A 21,428-nucleotide genomic window follows, 5' to 3' on the forward strand; every position below is an offset into this window, starting at 1 on the left:
CCTCAATATTCGTGTTGATAGTCGTGAGTGAACTCCACCTGACCCTAATTGGTGATCTACCGTGTAGTATCCAGCAGGACACTAGCGGCCCCCAGTTCAAGACTAACGGGACCCACGGGTCCCGATCAAGTTATCGATGGAGCAACAAACAAAAACCGAACAAAACAAAACGAGAGAAAAAAAAAACCCCCGTTGATAAAATCGATGCTAACAAGCTGATGTCCAGATATTCATGAAGATGTGGTGTGGTGATGCATGGCTTATTGGTGGAAACTAATGCGTCAACTTCTATCCACACACGCACACCTTGTGCTTTTTAAAGTCTATCCGGATTCTAGCACCTTCAGGAGCAGGTTGTCGCGTTGAGCGATCTTACTGTACTTTCCGCGACCCTCAGTCTTTGAATATCTCTTCTTCCTCTCCAAAAACCCTAACCGCTCCTGGGAGCACCAGCCGTCGGAAGGGAGGGAGCTGACGGGTTGGGCTCACTTGTTCGCCCTCCAAAAGCACGCGACAATTTACACTGCAAAATATGCTTCGCACCCTGACCCCGGGCCCCCTCACCTGCCGCAGGTACTTCTGCTCTGGAACTTCTCATCTGTGCTAACTGTTGTTTTTTTTTATTATATTATTGCTGACGTTTTGGTTTCGTTGCTCGCTCGCTTCTTCGTGCACGCAGTTTCGGTCCCACCGGTTCCGGACGCAGCAGTTAGGGCGCAAAAGGTGACGCTCTGTGTGTATGTTTTTTTTTTTTGTATGTTTGTGTTATCCCGCACACTTCTTATACCTGGCCAGGGCTGATATCTTCGTGGAAAGGGATTCAAGTTTCTCATTAGTGATCATTTCTGTTTTCCTGTGCAGATTTCATCAATAGGTTTCTGAAATGGTTTCCACCTCTCTGGGTCCTTCCCTGGTGCTCCCGTGATGACTTCCCCTTCCCCCATCCGATATGTCTAGATGTCGGCAAAGGTCCACAGACTCCCGGTTCTGCTGGAGAAGGAGGAGGACGGAACCGGATTCTGGCCGGAGAACTCATTGCTCGTAAAAATAAATGTGCGAGGGCTGAGACGCGAAATCACTGGCAGTGATGATGGTGGTGGTGACGGTGGTTAATATTCAGCCCACCGAACCTTCCCGGTCAACTGCCCCGGGTGAGTATATTTGTTACGGCAAATATTTATCAATATTTTCACCCTTTTTTCTCCACATTTTTCTCCTCGTTTGTTGTTGCTGCTGCTGCCATTTGTACAACGCAGCTTGAAGACATCATCATAGAGATCTGACCTGTCCCCGTTATCGGCGGCCAATGGCCTTGCTATGCAAATACACACACACACATACACACGTATGTACAGGTGCCGGATGAAGTGAGGACAGGGATAAGGGATCCCGGGACATAGGATAGGTAGATATCGAGTCATCGGGGAGACATACATTAGGTGGCTCTAGGACCGGTTCGATCACCGGTTCCGGTGGCCACTGCCAACTCAATACCCCACTGTGGCCCCAATTTGTATGTGTGTGCGATTTTTTTTTTGCTGCATAGAAAAAAAAGTTAAATCACAAACAGAAGAAAAATATATTCAAACCTAGCCACGCATGCACAAAACCGACGCCAGAGGCATCACGTCATCGCCGGGTTTGGTGCGGCGTGGCTTGCCCTAACCCTTTCGGCGATTTCTACTTCGAAGGTGGCTGATAGAAGCTGAGGAAGCAGAAGAAGAAGAGGAAGACTCCAAAAAGGAAAGTCTTCAAGATATACGGAAACGGCCAAACGATTTTCATTCCATTTTTTTCTCTCTCTCACTTGATTTACTTACTGTCCATTTCTTCACATCGACCATATCTTGCCCTAAAAACAAGTCATCTTCTTGTTTTCCCAGGCACCACCCAATGAAATTCTTACCCTACCTCTTCTTCCTGAGCCCAGGGAGCCCTTTCGCCAACGATCGTCCCCGGCTTTCTACGGCTTTCTATGGCTCACCCATTAGCGCCTGTAGCCCTTTCCGCTTGTTGTGGTGGTGGTCCGTAGCGTTTCCAATTTTTGGCAATAACTTCCCCTGAAAAACGTTACCAAGACTCACCACTTTACACAAGTAAGGCAGGGGTAGGAAGGTTGGAGTAGCGAACCGATGGGTGTAGAAATCTAAGCGCAGCGCCACAACCACATAACCCATCAGGGCCGATCAGGCCGAACTCCAAACCTTCACTAGCCCCTCATCTGAAAACACCTAAACGTAACGAAACGAGCGAGACAGGCAAGCGAGCGAGCGAGAGAGGGAAGGATGAGAGTGACCCAACTTGTTAAAAAAAAAACGGTTGGCCGCGACGGCCACGACCACGCGAATACGAATGCGCGTGCAAAATAAAGCCCAAAAACTATACTAACCAGCAAAGCAAACAGTTCAAGTACCGGTGTGACACTAGTGCTACCGTCGGTGGCGATTTGCAACCTGTTCCGTGTTTGCCGGGCGATGACGAGCGAGCTTGAACCAATGGAACATGGAGGTGCGTTATGGGCCTCTTTGGGTGGAATTCAGGATATTGTTCTGCAATCAGTTCTCTACTGGACATTGAGAGTATTGACAGAAGGGGTCGGATATATATCCTAAACTTTGGGGATCGAGGAATGTCCTCTTAATAGTTTGAAGAGTTCGACCTTGAAGTAAAGGAACATTTTACATATCAAAGTACAATCTGAAAGTGGCGAAGTAATCAAAGTCCTACAAAAACAAACATCAGCGCATATGTTGGCTACTAATGGGAGAGACTCAATACTCAAGGACCTGGAGTTCCTCACTAAATCGCTCGAGAAAGAACTGATCAATTCGATTTCTCACCATGCCGATATTCTAGATCGTACAGATGCAGTACCTCAAGACGAGCCTGTTTTGAGAGATGTGACAAATCAAAGTACTATTCTAGCCCATGTACTAGCTCATGCAGATGCAGAACCTAAAGAAAAGATTTTTTTAAAAAAATGTCGTAGTTGACAATAGCGATTCGTGGGAGGTGCAGTATTATCATCTTCAATTTTCTACTGTATCTCCAGTATTTTCCAAACCAGAGGTATTTGGGGTGGTCCGGTGAAAAATGGCAGGCCAAGACTTCTCGAGGTTGCAGTGCCAAGAAAGAAGAAGACGAGGTATTTGATGTTAGATCATGTCATACTTTAGCTCATGCAGATGAAGTACCTCAAGAAGAGTATTTAAGGCATATCTTAGGGACAGTAGCGATTCACTACAGCAGACTTACAGCTGAATTGTCGTTCCAAATTTTCTACTCTATCTTCACTATTTTACAAATTAAAATATTTGTTTCTAATCAGGCCATGTTCTAGCTTCTAGCAGATACAGTACCTCAAATAGAGTTTTGTTAAGAGATGTAACAGTGACAATGGCGAATCGCAACAGATTATGTAGACCAGTTTGCTAATCCTTAATTTTTTACTTTATATCCTCTAGGATTTAAGAGACCTCGTAGTAATGTGTGATGACTGTCATTTGACCCCTAACTGATGCAGAGCACGTTGGCAGTTGATGGTGTCGCTAGTCGCCATGATCGCATCAGAGCCTCGAAGAAGGGAGGCTCGACAAAACACGATCAGGTACTAATCTCCACCACAACTCCCAGCCCCATTCCCCTTCCTCAGAGACACACACACAACCATACCTCAGCCACAAATCGGGCTCATCCGAAAGGTGTGCTAGGCGCGGATTTTTCTAACTTCGTTTGGCCAAGTTTGCCGAGGGCATTCCACGCGTGTGTGTGTGTGTGATTCGCCGGGCGCGCTCAAAACCACTCAAGGGTACAGCGAGACGGTTTTGTGCGGCCCCAAAAGCATAAAGGGAAACCAGGAGCAGCACAGGAGTGTGGAGTGTTCAATATCGGATTTGCTTTTTTTTCTTTCGTTTTTCGTTGAGTTTTTTTGGGTTATTTGTTTGGTCGGGGGGATGCGCACAGATTTGAATTTTAAATTTTTATCGCCCGCCACACGAGAGCTCACGGACCATTATTGGGGGGGGTCGTTGGTGAAATATCACCCGCGAAAAAAAAGCCAAGGGAAAAAGAAACATGGTCGCTCATGTGTGTGATATGTCCTTTGCGAAACTTTTCCTTCAAGGCCCGAAACCTTCGGCCGCACCTACCGCTCCGCTCCGGATTTTTTTTTTCTACACACACCTGAACCTGAGCTCCTTCCCGATCCGGTTCTATTGTTCATCCCCACCGGCGGCTGTGGCGAAAATATTAATCTAAGTCAACCTTTTCACCAGCGCAGCGGTATTAGCGGCAACAGTAAAAAAAAACCCTGAAGGCGAAGAATTGATGGCGAAGGTCTCTCGGGTGAGGAAGACACCGGCTCAGTTTGGAAGCTGCTATAGGTAGCCCCGAGTGCTCAAACCTCGAACCTGCCCGGTTCTGGTGCGCCGCATGATGCAAAACGGTGCCTCCGAGAAGATAAAAAAAAACAAAACCCGTTCCTTGGCACGGCTAGAAATGGCACAGCCGCAGCCAGGGCTTGCAAGGGCTTGCGTGCTCTGCCAGCGGTAACACTTGCCGGTCCGCCGGGGACGTGTAGGAGGTCACATCCACGGGAGTCGATGTCAAAGCTTATGACGAATAACAGTGAAAGCTAGTTTATGTGTACGTGGTATGCCGGTCTAGGTCTAGGTTGGCCGAAAGTAGCCGAAAGATGGGGACACAGGACGGGAACACATACGGGCGGACGGTCGACGAAGGGGGAGGGGGGGATATAAAAAGGGGGCCAGGTGTCGTGAACGTGTGCCGGGCTTTCTAGGGCTGGCCCGTTTCCTCGACCAGAGGAAACCAGATTGCGCACCGATCGCATCGGATCTAACCTCAAAATTCTTCTGCAAAGTTGGCGATCCCGATTGGGGCGAACAGGTTGCGCTGTGTAGTCGCAGGTGGCCCGGGTGCACCGCTATCGGGTTCCAATACATTTTAGCGCGATGTGTCACACTTTTTCGGCGCGACGCTACGATCGCTCCATCTTACGCATTGCGATCTATCACTGTGCCGCCATAGTTTTTTTTGGCTCGGCACATACTTTACGCGTGGAATTATCTGTATCGCTCGTTTCGGCGAGGCTCGGTTTGTTGGACAAGCATCATAAAATTAAGAAAAAAGTACCACCAAGAGCTAGTTAGAGAGAAGGAAAAGAAAAGACCGATTTTGCGAATAAAACGCACCCAGCAACAACAAACTCAAAAAAAAAACGATCCCGAATGCCAAATTATTCATTCGCGCCCACACTGCGCCGGCCTCGAGCGAATTAAAGAAATAAACTCCGAGGGCAAGGGAAAGGGAAAGAGAGAGAGAGAGAGAGAGAGAGAGATAACAAACGGCAAAAATAAAAGAGGAACCCAATTAACAGCGAAATACACAACCAAACGACCCCCGATCAACTGTTAAGAGGCCGTTGATTGAAGGGTGGTAGGAAGGGACCGAAAATGGCGCGGAGGGTTGCGGTCCGGACTAAGTGCCCGGAGAGCAATAATATGAAGAAAAAAAAAACATACTCTCCATCGTCTGACGTTTGCTGCTTGAACCTCTTGCCAAATTTGGCTGGTCGCAACGTATTGTCTCTGTCTCGCTCGCTCGACGACCTTACGGTGGCGACGAACGCGACGATGTACACACGTGCTGCCATTTTCGCTGACCAGTGCGTCCCGTTTTGCACTGACGATTGCGGGTGTGTATGGGTGATCTTTATTGTGATGTTTTTATTTATTTTTTGTTGGTTTTGTTTTATCTTTTTGGACCGAAAAGGTTTAAGGAGTTGAGCCCGGGATTGGATGCCGGATGCCCGGGGATGGGTTCAGCATGGTGAAAGTGGACCGATCTGGGATTGGATGTGCGAGAGAGAGAGAGCGAGATAGAGAAGATGGTGTGAAGCACAACAGATACAAACAACGCACTGGATTTGCTGTAATCCTGTACGCGAACCACATACACTTGCTAGTGCAGGGGTTTGTAAGGCCTCTGCCGAGAGGGTCCGTAAAGTCGCCGACACTGAATTACATCACGATCAAATAAGGTGCGAAACGTATATTACAAGAGGTCGTATAGATGAGAAGTCTTACTTTAAAGACCCCAAAGACCTAACCTGACTTCTAGTCTATTTGATGGTTTTGACGAACAGTCAGAATTTTAGATGGAGATGTTAGTCTAGATTAGAACTGCAAAGCCCAGTGATCAACAATGAGCTTAGGCGACTTAATTTATTTCTTCATCCTCTTCATTATGCTGCTTTTGTTTTATTCGTAATCATTATTCTTAATCGACTTGTTTTTCAAATGCCGTCTTGAATGGTCTTCAAATAACAAGGACTAACTATCCTCCTAAGTAGTATCAATAACTAGGCTATAGCCTAAATGACCTGAAAAGTCGTTAAGCAAAGAAGAGGGAGAATTTGAAGATCTTGAGACACTACCAATTGCTCAATAGTCAATCTTTCGTCCAGCGTATAAGGGTGGGTCATAGTATAAGCAAACTAAGCAGATACTTGTAGACTCGAGCTTCTGTTCAGCCCTGTTCTATCTTCTTATAAGCAGGCTTTATGGTCCTGGGAGACTCGATCAGTCACAAACTCTTGGATTCCAAAAGGAGCCTTATATGATGTCTCTGTTTGGCCTTTCACTCTGCTCCAATCAGCGAATTCGATATGTTAGGGGACTCCAATTTTCATTCCGCCTCTTAGGGACGGCCCGGTAGTAGATGCGACAGTGGCGCCAGTCTTCACACGGCAGGACCGGGGTGCAAATCCCATCTGGGCAGTTCCCCCCAATAGTGAGGACTGACGTTCCAACTATGCGTTATCAATAAGTCCAGAAAGCCAGAAATGGCAGACATGACTTAAGAGGTCGTTATGCCAAGAAAGAAGCAGAAGGGCCTCTAAGGGGCTTGATTCGCCATTGTAAGTGTTTGTAGAGATCAGAATTCAAATGCCGACAAGTGCTACGATCGGTAATCACTTTATTTCTGCTAGATTCAGGTTAATATTGTCGCTGATTGTTTTAAGCTGGGACTTTGCCAAAGGCATAGAACCTCCGTTAACTTCAAAGCTGAATAGTCTTGTACGTTTTGTAGTATAATCGTATGTGATGGGGGATAGCCACTATAGAGATAATCTCTAAAGTGTACAATTGAACAAGGAAATATGACAATCTACTCTTATTCATTAACTCAAATGTTCATGTGCATCTAATTAAGGGATTAAATCCGTAAAAAAAAACTGAACTGGTGTGACTTCGGTATCAAGATTCCTTCACTCTGTCCAACTAAAATGAAGGTGTGTGACACACAAAACAAGTATCGAGATTTCACGCGACCAAAGGTCTTTTATGGGCTGCCCACTGAACAGTGTCAGATTTTAAAGGACTTTGAACGTTTGACAGTTTCCTTGGAAGATATATTACCGAAAACCTCGCAAAGTCTTGCACAAACCATCGCAAAAGCACCCCTGCCGGACCAACATCGACCGGGTGCTCGGGAACATGCATAATGTATGAGAGACAATTCGCGGACACAGCTAATGCAGGGCATTAGATCTGTGCGAGAGAGAGAGAGAGGAAGGCACAACCACACTATAGACGCGGGCTTTCGGTTGACAGGCAATTGGGTACCGCACGGGGTAAGGTGTGCGCGCCACGGTTGATTGAGTGGGACCGTTTGAGCCAGACGTCAGCGAGGAAAGGGTGGTCGAGCGCCAAGCGTGCAAAGCGAATCCGGCTTCCGAACGACGATGACGACACACACGGTAAAGATAAACATACGCCACCCAAAAAAAAAACCCGACACACCGGTGGTGGTCCGTGAGCTGTTGTGTGCGTGAGTTGAGTTGAGTGATGGAGGCGCAGAGGTTCGTTGAGGGTGGAAGAAATCAAACAAGAAGAGTGGGGCGGGGGGCCGGGGGGGGGGACTAAAAAATCTGATCACCAAAACTTCGCGGTGTATTTGCGAAAAAGAGGCACACGATTTTTTTTTTCTTGCGTTAGTGTAAGTGATTGGAGAGCTGTTTGGGAGCATCTCATCCATCCTAAATGTCTTTGCCATTCGCTCTCACTTCCCAATTGGTGTGTGTGTTTTTTTTACATGATACAAAAAAAAAAAACAACAGATCGTTTCAATCGGACGAAAAGAGACTTTCATCTGGACGGATGACAGATCGAACGCGAGCACGAAAATTTGGACGGGTGAGAGCCCCTGCACAACTAAGGAGATTCGCAAAAATGAACTGAACAAATCACACACAACGTGTCGTTGGATTTTTTGTTCGCTTGATTTGTTTTTATTTCCGCCAGATCACTCACTCGAACCACTCACTCACGGACACGCACCCTGTCACATGAGTAACGGGGGGGTGCAGGGAACACCACAAAATAGAAAAGGGTTTACGGAGGCGGCGTAGGGTAGGCCTCAAGGTTATCTAAGCAAAGTTTAGCTAGGAGGAAAGATTGATAACGCCCGTCCATCCCGGTGTTTTACGGGTGAAGCTTCAGAACTGCAGCTTCTCTCGAACACGGTACGAACTGTCAAAGTTGTCAGACACGCGCGAATTTGAAAAACAAAAAATCACCGGGTTAAAAAAACACCTCCCCGAAAAAAGCGGCTCACTTACCTGTGCGAAAAGTTCGCATTACTTCCACTTTAAAGGGATCGAACCCGTGTGCCCCCCCGGAGTTGACTTAACGAGTGCGAGTGCGCCCGTTTGACAGGACAGCAGACGCGGACGCGGACGTTTGTTGTTTTCTTTGCTCTTGTTTTTGTTGTTGTGCCGAGCGCTCGTGTATTTAGTTCCCCCACCCCTGTTTTTGTGACTGTCTGTCTCTGTGTGTGTTTTATAGACACCGCATGGGCAAAAAAACAGGGATGATGAAAGGGAATACGTGCGTGGGAGATAATGAAGAGGAGTTACTGGTGTATGAAGGGAGCCTGGGTCCAGTGAGCGGTGAGAGAGAGTGAGAGAGAGAGATAATGACGGTGACAAAGCAGGCATGACATTCGGATGGGATACGGTACCGGGTGGTGGCACTGTGTTGGTTTAGATCACATCCACCGGGGAGCCAACTACTGCTGCAAGGTATGTGATGGAGCCGCCCGGAGTGCGTGGGATGTGTTGGGTTAGTTAGGGCGAGCTCTCAGTTTTTTTTTATTGGCGAATGGACATCTTGTTGGATTTTATTACGCACATTATGTGGTCCACCCTTGCGTGTGACCTCTGCCCCCTCCCACCGCACCGCTCCACCATCTGCCATCCAAGCAACTCTATTTGGACGACCTTCCGGTGAGCGGTACAGTACTCACGCGGCTGATTTTCGCCAATGTAGCTGATTCACGGAACAGCTGTTACAAAGTGAGTGGCGCTCCACCCCTGTTTCGCGTATTCGTGGAACTAACGCGGCATCATCAGCGAACCCTGCGGATGCGGAGAGTTTGGAGCGATCGTCGTCGTCGTCGTCGGCATCTCCGAGGTTTTCTTACGTTCGTACATCTAACCTCACACACTCATTCGCGCTCTCAATCTCCACTGCTTGCTATATCAGTGGCAATGGGACGATAGTACTGTAAAGGGGCGGGGGGGGGGGGGGGTGAACGTACACATGGTTTCGTATACGAGTGTCGCACGACGCCGTACAGACCACTCACCGTGAGTGACCCGGGTCTGGACCGGGCGTGCGTCGCAGCCGAAAACAGCCGCGGTTACAGCACGCGACCGAAGCGAAGTTCGCGGTGTGGTGGCGTTGCGTCCGACCAACCGGCAGACATGTGCACCGCGTGTCTGGCCGATCCGGCGTCGGGAAATCGAGAAAATCGAGTGCAACGAGGAGTGAGTCTCGTTGCACCCCATTCTGCAGGCACCCTTCCCAATATCCCGGTGTACCGCGAGGTACGTAACTATGTTAAATGCCATGACCTTGGAATGCATCTCTTCGTACTACCTCGGGCTGTGTACGCGTGTCGCTTGCCTGTTTTTGCCTCCTATTTGTAGTCGATGCTGTAGTTTTGCTCTGTGTGTACCCCGGGCGGGATGATTGATAGCGCGGATGTACCCACAATGTAGCGGAGTGCGGAAAATGCGACAAGCGTTTCCATTAAACCATAAACACACAATCCACGGGCCCCATTTATCCGTTGCTACTGCTGGGTGCCCGTTTATTGCAATGCCAGGGTGATAAGTGTCGTTCGAAGTGCAGGGGTTTTAATGATAATGTACAGAATAGGATTTGTGGTAGTGGTCAGCTAAATGGTAGATCGATAGTCTGTTAATTAACAACACTTCACTTTAAAATCAGGACAATCGCTTATTACTGACTTGATATTATCTGAGTATCTTCCAGAGACACCTTAGACCCAAAGTGTCTGGACATCCGAACAATGACAATACCTTAAGAAAGTTTCAGCTTATTTGGGATTAATTGGTACAAGAGGATAGAGGAAATCTATAACTCCAAGCAAGCTTTATCTAATTCTGGTGCTTGAGATATTAAGAGCTAACGACGTTACAACGCTGGTCCTGAAGAAGGTACCTAGTGTGATTTAACAAATTTTGAATTGAAATTTAGAAGTCGGTTTTGAAAATCTCTAACTCCAAGTTCATCCTATTTACTTCAGAGATCTCTACCTCCTCCTGCTTCTTCTTGCTTGGCACTACAACCTCGAGAGGTTTCGGCCTGCCATTTCTGGCTTTCTGTGACTTGATTTTAACCGTAGCAAAGTAGTCAGCCCTGCGTACGGGGAGGTGGTCTGGATGGGATCTCTACCTCTACTGTTTAATAAAGTTATTAAGAGTTGATGGCTTAAATTTCTATTGACTACTGGCTAGATAATACTTTACACTATACATAGCATTAAAAATTACAAGGAATATCTTCCAGCGATACCTAGACCATAACTAAGCCCTCATGGATGGTACAATAAATTCGCAATTGATTTTAACATCCTGGTTTTCGAGATATCTGACTCTAATCTTCCAATCGAGAGTTCTCTCGAGTTCTGGAATCTCTATCTTCAATTTTATTGCTTGGTGTGTCGAGCTAATGACTGAACTATGTGTCAGGAGTTTAAATATATTCTCCCTTGACTTCTACAAGCTGTTTGCCGCGATTTCTATCACCAAATTAATTATTACTATTCCTGACATCTCAACACACTTCTTCGTCTTTAGCACTAAAACCTCTAGAGGTGTTGGACTGCCATCTTTGACAACCTTGACTTGACTATATTCGTAGCTGGGATGCCAGTTCTATGTACGGGGAGGTCGCGTTTAAACCTGATGCAATACCTGATCTTTTTACTTATTCTAGAGAAGTTCTAAAACTATAACGTAGGATAACTCCTCCAATTTATTGGTTGTCTTTTCTAACTCTGGAGAAGTTGCATTACGTTACTAGCACTTCATTCGGTCAATGGGCTCTTCTTTTCGTGGTGGAAGATAAAAGACGTCAAAATCTTCCTCTTCTTAGCAGGCTCAAAAACTTTACCATCGATGTCCAACGGCTATTAGTGATGCAGAATTTTATGGGAAGGACACGTCAATCGATCGAGATTTGAGCTTGATAGGAAATTGAGGTGTTGGAGAGCCCATGAACTTGCTGCAGCAAGTTAAATTGAAAGCTGATTAATAGTTCTGGTAAACCGGATTCTAACACAATCCGTGTTCATCACGTGCTTCATATTGTGTGAGATGACGCATCTCACATCATGTGATGTCTGCCTACTGGGTTCTCATCTCTTTAGAGTGTTTTGTGAATAAATAACTTTTATGAAATTACAACCCAAATCAATAACAACACCCGATACTGCTGTACACCCGATCGATAATGCAACCTCAACTCACCCGATAGCGCCTCACACTTCAAAAACTACACAAATAAATCAGAATAGCCCGCTATTAGCCGGTTGCCCCTGAAGGACGGCCAGTGAAAAACGGAAGGATTCAAAGCATAATTATGCGCCCGGTCGGGCCCGTAGCGCGCTAGCAACAACAAAAACAACAATCAGCCAGTTCAGGCAACCTACTACTCGCCCACCGCCCAATTCCGATTCCATCCACCCCTGGAACCTGTACCCTAAATGCGAAATGGGCCGGGTTTTTTTTTTGGTTGTATTTGGGCGCCGTTGCGCAATTGTAAGTGAATGTCAAAATCAGTGACTGTTCGATTATCACCTTTTCAAACTTGAATTCTATCCGGTGCCTCTTCGCCCGGTTTCCAGTAGCCTGTCCAGGTCCAATGCTCCTCATACGAAACAAAAAAAAAAAAACGACAGAAGTACTTGACGTCTTCCAACCCTTTCCTCTTCTCTCTTTCTCCCTCTCTCTCTCGCCTTCATTGTTGTCCGTCAAGTACCTGGGCACGCAGCGACACCGGCGGATTCGCATCAATTCGGTATCCTCGGATATTGGTGCACTAGCGAGCGTGGCTTCACTTCCGCTTTCGCCGTGCCGAGTTTGGCAGAAGGCTTACTTGATTGCTTCCGGCAAAACGACAAGGGGGAAACCGGAGCGCTGCGGGCCGGTAGATGTTCACGCCAGGAAAATTGATAGACAATAGAAATTAGATATCGTCACGTGTTCATTTATGGCCGGAATGAACGGTGTGTCTGTTCGTGTTGATGGGCCCTGCCTGCCTGCCTGATGGACTTGGAACGTGAAGGTGTCCAGGTGCATAATTTAACTTTGTTTTGTGTACGCCCTGTTCCTTTCTAGCCAGGGTGAGTGGTGAACGAAACATTTGAAAAAAAAGTACAGACATGAAGGTGATAAAAGGCATAAAAGGGCGCGCAATCAACACACACACACGGCAAAACACACACTTGACTTGCATCACTCCGTCTGCTTGGGGCTCGGTGAGGTTAGCGTTGATGTGTGGAAAGGTACGTAACATAATCATTAGACGTGACCTGAGAAGACACCGGACATTAGGGGAAGGTTGTCGAGCGAATGCAAAAAACATACCAAAACAAAGTGCAACAACAACAATAAAAAATGGCGAAATTTTAATGGTTAGGTTAGGGGGGTTAGGATCTTTGGCCCGGCTATGCCATGCACTCACACACACACGTGGAGAGACATACTTATGGAAGAGGTGTGCAAAATTTTGACAGCCAGGTGCCACTCGATGCCACCAAACAGCTACTACACCTGGCTGTGTGCGCGCGCCATTTTAAGGCGGTAAGGTGTTTGTCCTGTCTTCCGCCCGAACTTGTACATCGAATGTCGTCTGGTATTTTGTGTTTTAATTTCGTGTTTGGGTGTGTGTGTGTGTGTGTTGAAGAGTCCTCGATGACAGGAGCGGAATTATACATTCCGGCATGTCAACGTACACTGAGGTGGCCGAGTTTGGTTCGCGAACAGGTCCTGTAAGAAGAGGGACCTCCGGTAATATAGCAGGTAGCGCACAGACACCTCACACACAAACCTGGCCGCGGACATGAAATCAATAGGAAAAATGGTTGTATCACGGGCTGGCCAAACTGGCCTTTGATTGGAGTGTTTAATCAATACGTCACGAAATGAGTTTTGATTGAAAAATTACTTAAGTTTTCATTTTTCGAAGAGGCCTCGCTCAAGGTGTGCGACTCGCTCGTCTGGTCTGGGTGGGAAGCTAATCACGGTACTTTTGTCGGTGCTGGTAACGCTTGGTACTGTGTCCTTTATATCGGTGGAAGTGTTTTTTTATTGCTGTCGAAGATTATCGGTTTGACATTTTACTGGTAAGATAGTCGGAAGTCGATAAGCATTGGAAGTAACCTTGTTTTATTGCTTTGAAGGAAACAAGATTTAATGGAGGAATAACAAATAAATTTCCAGCTATTCTCGAATTGTTGGTGGGAGCAGCTGTACAAAGCTACAGGTACAGGTATAGTAATATCATGGAAATAAATCGAGAGATTCCGCAATATATCCTTTAGATAGCGATATTGCCATCAGTATTGCAAATTTCTCCTGCGATCAAGTTTGGCAAAGACGAATGAAGTCTAATGGTTAAAGCCTTTGATGGCCTACACAATAAGTCAGTGAAGTGTGGGTTTGCGATGGTGTTGACAACAAGTGTACCGCACTTGGCTCTTTCTCTCTTGAGGGGTCTTAATCTCCCTGTATTAGATTTTCCCTGACTTGATGATTCCCTGAATCGAATCCATGAGCTGAATTGTCGAGTTCTGCTTTGAGATTCGAGGTTTCAATCTTGGCCAGTTAAGGATTTGCAGTGAAACTTACTGGGACTTCATTTTTTCTCCAGAAGTTTACGCTAAAATATAAGTCAGAGCTTAGTTAGAGACTTCGATAATCGATAGACACATCTCTCAATCCCTAAGAGATTGTCTTATATTATGGATATTCAGGCGATAGAGGCTACAGATGTACAATAGGACTTTCTAGAACTTCACTTCAAAGTGAGTGATTCTCCCTAAATAGACTCCAGGATAGAGACTTACCCAATATTCAGGAGGTAGGAGTTAAAGATGTTAAGAAGGAATTACTATGACTTCGATTCAAAACAAAATTGTTGGCTGGAATAGACCCTCAGAGTGAAATTCTGTGAGAGTCACAGATTTCGGCCCGACCCTGACATATTGTTTAATATATCCAATATTCAGATGGTAGAAGCTGATGATGTTCAGTAGGACAGGATTTCATTTCAAATTAGGCATTTATGGTTAATAGACTCTCTGATAGAGACTTCTACGGTCTAGCTATGAGAGATTGCTATATGCTAGATTGCTTGATGAAATATCCATTATTCTGGAGGTAGGACATTTGTCATAGGACATTATTTAAAACAAGGTCTTCTTCTTCTCTATTTGCCTAATTACCTCTTAGGTCATGCCTGCCATTTCTAGCTTTCTAGACTTATTGATACCGCATAGTTGGATAGTCAGCCCTCACTATGGGGGAACGGCCCAGATGAGACTTGAATCTAGATGTTTTCGCTTAATAGACTCTAGGATAGAGACTTCAGAATGTGCGATCTCTTGTGATCTTTACACCTGTCAACGCCATTTAATGTTCTCCGACCAACCTCATCCTCAGATACACGCATTTACAGCACAGGTGCAAGACAAAAGCATGTTACGGGTGTTCCGGGTGTTGTTGTTACGTTTTTAACTCGTAACCATTACCGGATGGAGCCATTCATTTTGCGGGTTCTCTCTCTCTCTCTACCTACTTCGCTCTGCTGCCGTTGTTCTTTCGGGGGCGGAGAAGGATAATTGATATCATTAGTGAAAATTAATGCCCATCCGGTTTTGATTGATTTCTTTGGCGCTACAGCTCCGCTGGCGTAACTGCTGGCGGCTATACTCCCCAGCATTTGGGCAGCTTTGCTTCAGTTATGCCCGCAGTTAAAAGAAGCGCTGTTGAGGAGCTGCGAGTTTGTTGAACCAATTACTCTTGGTCTTCGGATGGGTGGAGTGCGTAACGCATCCGAAAACCTGATGCCTGCCTTTGCTCATTTATTCGATCGACCGATACCCGGTGTCTCCAGCATTTCCTCCGAGCTGTGGGCAGCTTTCACGCTGCCAAACAATAAAATATGATTATACATCATTTGGTCCGCAGACCGTGCAGGCGGGTAGCAGACCCAATATAAGAGCCAGACCGAAGGTAGGCTCGAACGGCCGGAGACGACAAAGGCTCATTCTAATCACTTTTGCACGGGGTGCAAGGAAGCCCGCGTTCTGAATGGCACATCGCTGTCGAAAGACGTGTGCACACGAAGGCACGATAGACAGTTTGGAATGTAATCATCACTCGACACGAGTTGGGGTTGCAATCCATTGATTTCCTGCAACAACCACTCTGCCGGTTTGCCACTGCTTTCCACAGTTTTTGACCCCTCGGTGCGCTGTAATCGAAGGATAACAGGATTGCAAGATTGATTGATGCTTGGGTTTGCGATTTGCGAGCTAATTGCTTATTTATAATGCGATCATCGTTTAGGCAGGTTAGGCAATGCCCGGACTGCCGAAAGTGGCAGCGACGTACGGGTGTGTGTATGTCTCTCAAATTGTCTGGAGCAGGGGCGTCGAGTACTTGGTATTGGTGAACGACTGTTGAAGCGACGGTTGGGCACCCAGTGCTGTATCCTTTATTTTTGCATACGCAAAAAGGGCTCGTTTCGACGCATGGGTTTGTATCTTTTCTCGATTCGAGGAAGAATGCAACGCATATACGCGTCCAGAGTTTTGGGACGGATTGCGTGCCCGAAGCTAAAACTACTTGAACGACGGTGGTTGGAGTGGCAGGTGGAAATTTCCAATTGTAATTTGATATGATATTATCGTTTCGAATCATAAGTCTGATGAAAGTAGAAATAATCCGATTTCAGCTACTCTAATAGCTTATAGCCCGGATGACGTTTAGGAGAATGCGTGCCGGCAGAGGCCTTTAAACAATGCTTTGTGCTGTGGATATTGCATACATTTAGGAGGCACACAAGTTTATCGGATTTTTAAGAGCTCAGAAATTCTCGTTACTATTCTTGGTCTAGCACACCAACGTTTCCCAATCCAATATCCTGGCTTTTCTGGCGAATGCATCATCACCATCACTTCATGTCAGTTTGCCTATCATGCCTTCAGTTATTCATGTCCAGGAACAATCTTAAAAGATTTAACGAGCTCGGTGGTTTGTTGCCAGTCTCAAGACATCACCAACACGCACCGGAGTGTTCAGCTACAGCTCATATAGCACATATATGGGACCTCAAAAATCCTTTTGAGCTTCTTGCACTCCATCGTGACTAAGAGGAATTCGACAGTTTTAAACAGAGTTCATCTGTCTCAGATAAGTATGTGAATGCAGACACTAAAAATCACCTATATATGCATATGGATTGAATATCACAGATCACTATGCAACTCAGTTAATTTTTAATTCATGTTTATACACAAGACGTGTATAGAATTAAGAGATAAAAATCATCGATGAGGGTAGTCTTGGAATTTATATTACTAAAAGTGATAGATGATATTTTTTCTATAAACAGTACTACATCAAATATTATAGTAAATTAAATAAGGATTTTTAACAGGAGAAGTACTATGCATTCCGTAGATTTATATTTATGTACATAAATTCAAAATAAGCAATACGGCCAGGCCGTTCTTTATGAATAAAAAAATATATAAATTCAAAATATATTAAGTGGACAACCGAACTTCAATATCTCTGTTCAGTTCGAGAGGATTGTTCAGATTAGCTTGAGTGGCGTCGTGTTTTTATCACTAGTTCATGTCGGACTCCTTGTAAGATTTGTTGGGCTATTCTCTTTTGGGGTTACAACTTCGTGGTATTTGGATCTACCAGACATTCTCAACTTAAATTATCCGTAGCTGGATAAACAACCCATCTCTATGTACTGTTGTTAGGATAAAGATTTGCCCAGTAAAGGTTCCGATCCAACTGTCAAAACTTAAACAGTCAAACTATCGGGACCTTAACTTCACCCCCGAATAGTTCCACCTTTCCAGTACTATTTAAATAAGGATTCAAAGTGTACAGTGAATGGCGATCGCACGCATTAAGCAATCGGTGCCTCTCAATCGCCATCCACACATCTGTTAACCGATCTGGCACACGCTCCTCCAGGTAACTGACCGTGCCTGCGATTAACATTAACCTCATCTCTCCCTACCCCCGTTACATCCTGCATATTGACTTGTTTCGAATTGTTCTCTTTCGCCTCATTTGCAAGCAATAATCACGCACAAAACTCTGATAACACATGTTCTAAAATGAAGCGCTGCTAGATATAGAGAGTGGAGGGTGTAGACTTACCACAGATACGCTCCAGGTAACAGGGCGCACTCGTCGACGGCAGGTGTTGCTGGAGCACCATTATTACTACTACTACTACTACCACCAGTAAAACGTCCATCCAGTGTCCGGAGTTCGATCCGGCAGTGTAGACGGGACGGGGTGGTGGTAGTCGTCGTCGTCCGAAACCGCACACCGCAGCATCGTGCCGGTTGTTTTTGATTGTTGCTTGGTTTGATTGAAGCTCGTGAAGCCGATCCGCATACATTAGGATCGGTTTATTGTAACAGTCACACACGCACGCATTCGCACACAGCTCATCGACCAGAGCATGGTCGCTCGGTTCGCACAATTGGCACACAAGTTTGGTATTGGACCAGGGAGCAAAAAAAAAAAAAAAGCGAAACGCATTTCACACGTTCATCGCACGCACGCACACGGACACGTTTCATCTTCCCGTTACTTTGCTCGTCTGTCAAAATTTGTAACCAAACGTCAACCGCCATTATCGATCGCCGGTATGTCCGGGCCCTGTATCACAGCAGTTTTTAGGTTTGCCATTGGCGTGCAGATGGGAATCCTCTCCACGCACACGCACATAGACACACACACAGACAGGCTTGTTTATAGTGTGAAGCCTCTATCACCGCGCTTTTTTTTCTCCCAGGTGATGGTGGTGGTGGTTTACTGATATGTGTTCACGACCCCGACCCGGTGACGCCGGGTCTGAAGTGTGTCCTCGCCTACACAACAGGCAGGCCATTTTGTACATCGCTAGCTACGGTCGGCTGTACGCTAAATAAATCTGTGCCGTTCTAAACTACTTTAATAGAGCAATCACAACCCTGCGTGGCCGCGGGCGGACCACGCGGGATCTCCAGGACGATCCTGGAGAGTACGTCTTGCGGGGCGCTCAGTTGCGTGTCCATTGCTCCAACTACGGTTACTTTGTACTTTTGAAACGCTACGAACCATTTACAGTGATTTGAGTGGTTTTGTTTGTTTTTTGTTTCTTCTTCAGCGTCCATTATTACTTGGCTTTCTTCTTGATGGCGTATGGTGCCCAAGGAGGAAGAATATAAAAACAAAAACCTAAAGCGAAGAGCGGATTTTTTTTCTTTGATACTGAGAGTTGCGATATACGTATGGATATATCTAGATGTAGGCAACGGAAAATGCGCCGCGCCTGCATTACTAATTTATGCACAGTTCTTGTCGATGAGATGGGATGGCTAGCAGGTCCGCGATCGGTATCCTCGGGGGACCCTGCTACCGTAATGTACACACCGTATGTCGTCGCCGATACACCGCTACCAGTCGTTCCTGTGCCGGCTCTATCATACCGAACAGGTCATAATGCTATATTGTCGCGAGCCTACACAGCTGCGCTTATTGTACCACACAACCATTTCTGCGTATGTTGTATATGTATATATATATGGATATATGTTTGTATATATATATATATTTGTAGAAAGTAAAAAGCTACGCATATGTATAAACGTTCGAGTTGGAAGCATATGTTCAATGTATATAGCGTTTGCGTAAATCTACAGATACAGATACGCCATCATTGCGACAGACAGCGTCCAGAAGCGTCCACCGCTGTCAAATGTCAGACTTCCGGATATCTCCATTTAGTTACGTCATATATAGATATATCTGGCGAGAGCTTTTCACGTAATGCGATGCGAAAGACTTTGCTGTACGATTATGATAATGATGCTATTGAAGGTGTAGTTGCCCCTTTAGAGTGTCACCTACACCTGCAATGTTCGATATGTCCATATTGCTTAAATGTTGGACGTGTTCGAGTGTTCCCGTTTTCCAGCGTTTACGCGTCAAAACGCCACACAGACGCACATTCGACACAAACACACACACATCTCGCCTTCTTCATCACACACCTGATCACAACGGCTGGGGCATCCTGCTACCCTGCCCATCTCCCACCAATACTCCGTAGAGGTTGATTGTTGATTAGTTTACCATGGGCGGTTGACAACTGCGCCGACAATCTGCGACAATTGCATCCCAATAAGTGGTTTAGATTTTTTGGTTTTGGTTTGTTCCAAGAGCCATTCATCCCCACTTGCCCTGGATGGGTTGGGCGAAGTAACACACGTACCTGCGTAATGATTCCACCTTGCGAAAGTCGAGCGGCGCGTCGACCTCCCCGTTGAGCTGCGGGTACCCATTCGGTGTCGGATAGCGGCTCGCGTACAGTGGAAGTGCCGGTGAGGAAGCCATGCTGAACAAGTCCGATGGTGCTGCGGTGCGGTTGGAGCTGCATACGGCCAGCAGCGGTGGCAGTGGAAGAGAAGGGTAGAGAGGAGAGAAAATAATTGAGTACAGTAGGAAAACGAGGAAGAAAGAATATAGATAGCCGGTAGGCAGGCATTGGGTCTGCCTTGTACTGTGCTTTTTTTTTAATTATTTCGTAGTTTTTGGTAGGCATCGCTCGCACGCGCGTTACAAGAGCACTGCAGGGCGAATTCGACGAGGAGGTGGGCCGCGAAGAACCCAGCGATTCAGATAGGCTCACCTAAACCCTCAACCAGCGCCAGACCCCAGCCCGAAAATGGAAAGCGGAAGCGCACCCGGAAGCGAACCGGAAGCTGAAGCTTAATTCTCCGGGAGAGTTCTTCTGGCTTAATATCTCTGGCCAGCATGAACCAGCTGGCGTGTCCCTGTCGGAGGACGAGGGTGAAGAGCTGGTGCTGGGCAGGGAGCAGCTCAGCATCAGCAGAACCGCCACACCAGATGCATCGATAATTCGTTCCCCCAACTCCAAAGCTCGTTCTTTTTGCTTTATCAGAGATACCGACAGCACGGGGTGCCAATTAGCACCCGGAACAACAGGCGGACGGGGTACTTACACAAGATGGCGAGCGCGCTGGCATCCGAGCGTCGTACAAGAGTTCAAGAACTTATTACGATATCGTTTTGCTACATAGATTGCGCGGATATACAGCATGTATATTGGTTACGGAGCTACTTAATAAAGTGTACTGCAGTGTACGGGAACTGGATAAGCTAAGTCTTCAGGAAAGACGTCCACCGAATAGAGGATGGTACGCAACACTACTACTTGTATACTAACTGGAAAGAGTAGCCCGTACGTTAGCGAGACTTGGACCGCGCACTAAGATGAAGGAACGTTTCACAAACTTCCTAAGCTCCGGAGCGAGACACACAAGATATGGTGTATTCTACTAGCGTCACCATCTTTCCACGACTACGATGCAAACAAGCGAACTACGAACGGGTGACAAACACGGGCACGTTTACTTCTGGCGAACACCGGGTCCACCTTTCATCCGGACCTTAGTCAACCATCGCCACTGCCGGACGGTTACACGGCCCCGATCGTATCTGACCGTTGGGGAACGATCATGACGCAGTGACGCTAGACATAGCATCTTGGTGATGGCGGTTGGGGGGGAGCGTTGGTTGACCGGTCCGGATACGGGTGTTTGATTGTGAGGTGCTAAGCGGTACTGCTGCTGTTGTCTCGCCTGCTACTACTGCTGCTGCTTGGTTGATTGGTTAAGCGAGCAGGATAAAGTTTGATTGCTGATATAGCCTGAAAATAGTTAAATCGTGTGAGATCTCTTGTAGGATGTTGGGGTTGGTGTGTATATTG

At 46.4% G+C, this 21,428-nt stretch overlaps 1 protein-coding gene across 6 annotated transcripts in view; it reads right to left on the bottom strand.

Moving 5' to 3' along the window:
- LOC118509861 (mediator of RNA polymerase II transcription subunit 13-like) overlaps window positions 1-21,428 on the bottom strand; it is a 78,668-nt gene that overhangs the window by 43,739 nt on the left and 13,501 nt on the right. For 4 of the 6 annotated variants that reach the window (XM_036051094.1, XM_036051103.1, XM_036051113.1 and 1 more), the window contains 3 exons: window positions 20,662-21,368; window positions 19,911-20,069; window positions 17,804-19,800 (listed from right to left, as the gene is read on the bottom strand). The gene's annotated coding sequence lies outside the window, so the exon portion shown is untranslated. Of the gene's footprint in view, window positions 1-8,641; window positions 8,787-17,803; window positions 19,801-19,910; window positions 20,070-20,661; window positions 21,369-21,428 lie in introns of those variants that run through there. The other 2 variants (XM_036051138.1, XM_036051130.1) reach the window with 2 other exon arrangements.

This window comes from Anopheles stephensi, chromosome X, assembly GCF_013141755.1.
Source record: "Anopheles stephensi strain Indian chromosome X, UCI_ANSTEP_V1.0, whole genome shotgun sequence".
NCBI lineage: Eukaryota > Metazoa > Arthropoda > Insecta > Diptera > Culicidae > Anopheles > Anopheles stephensi.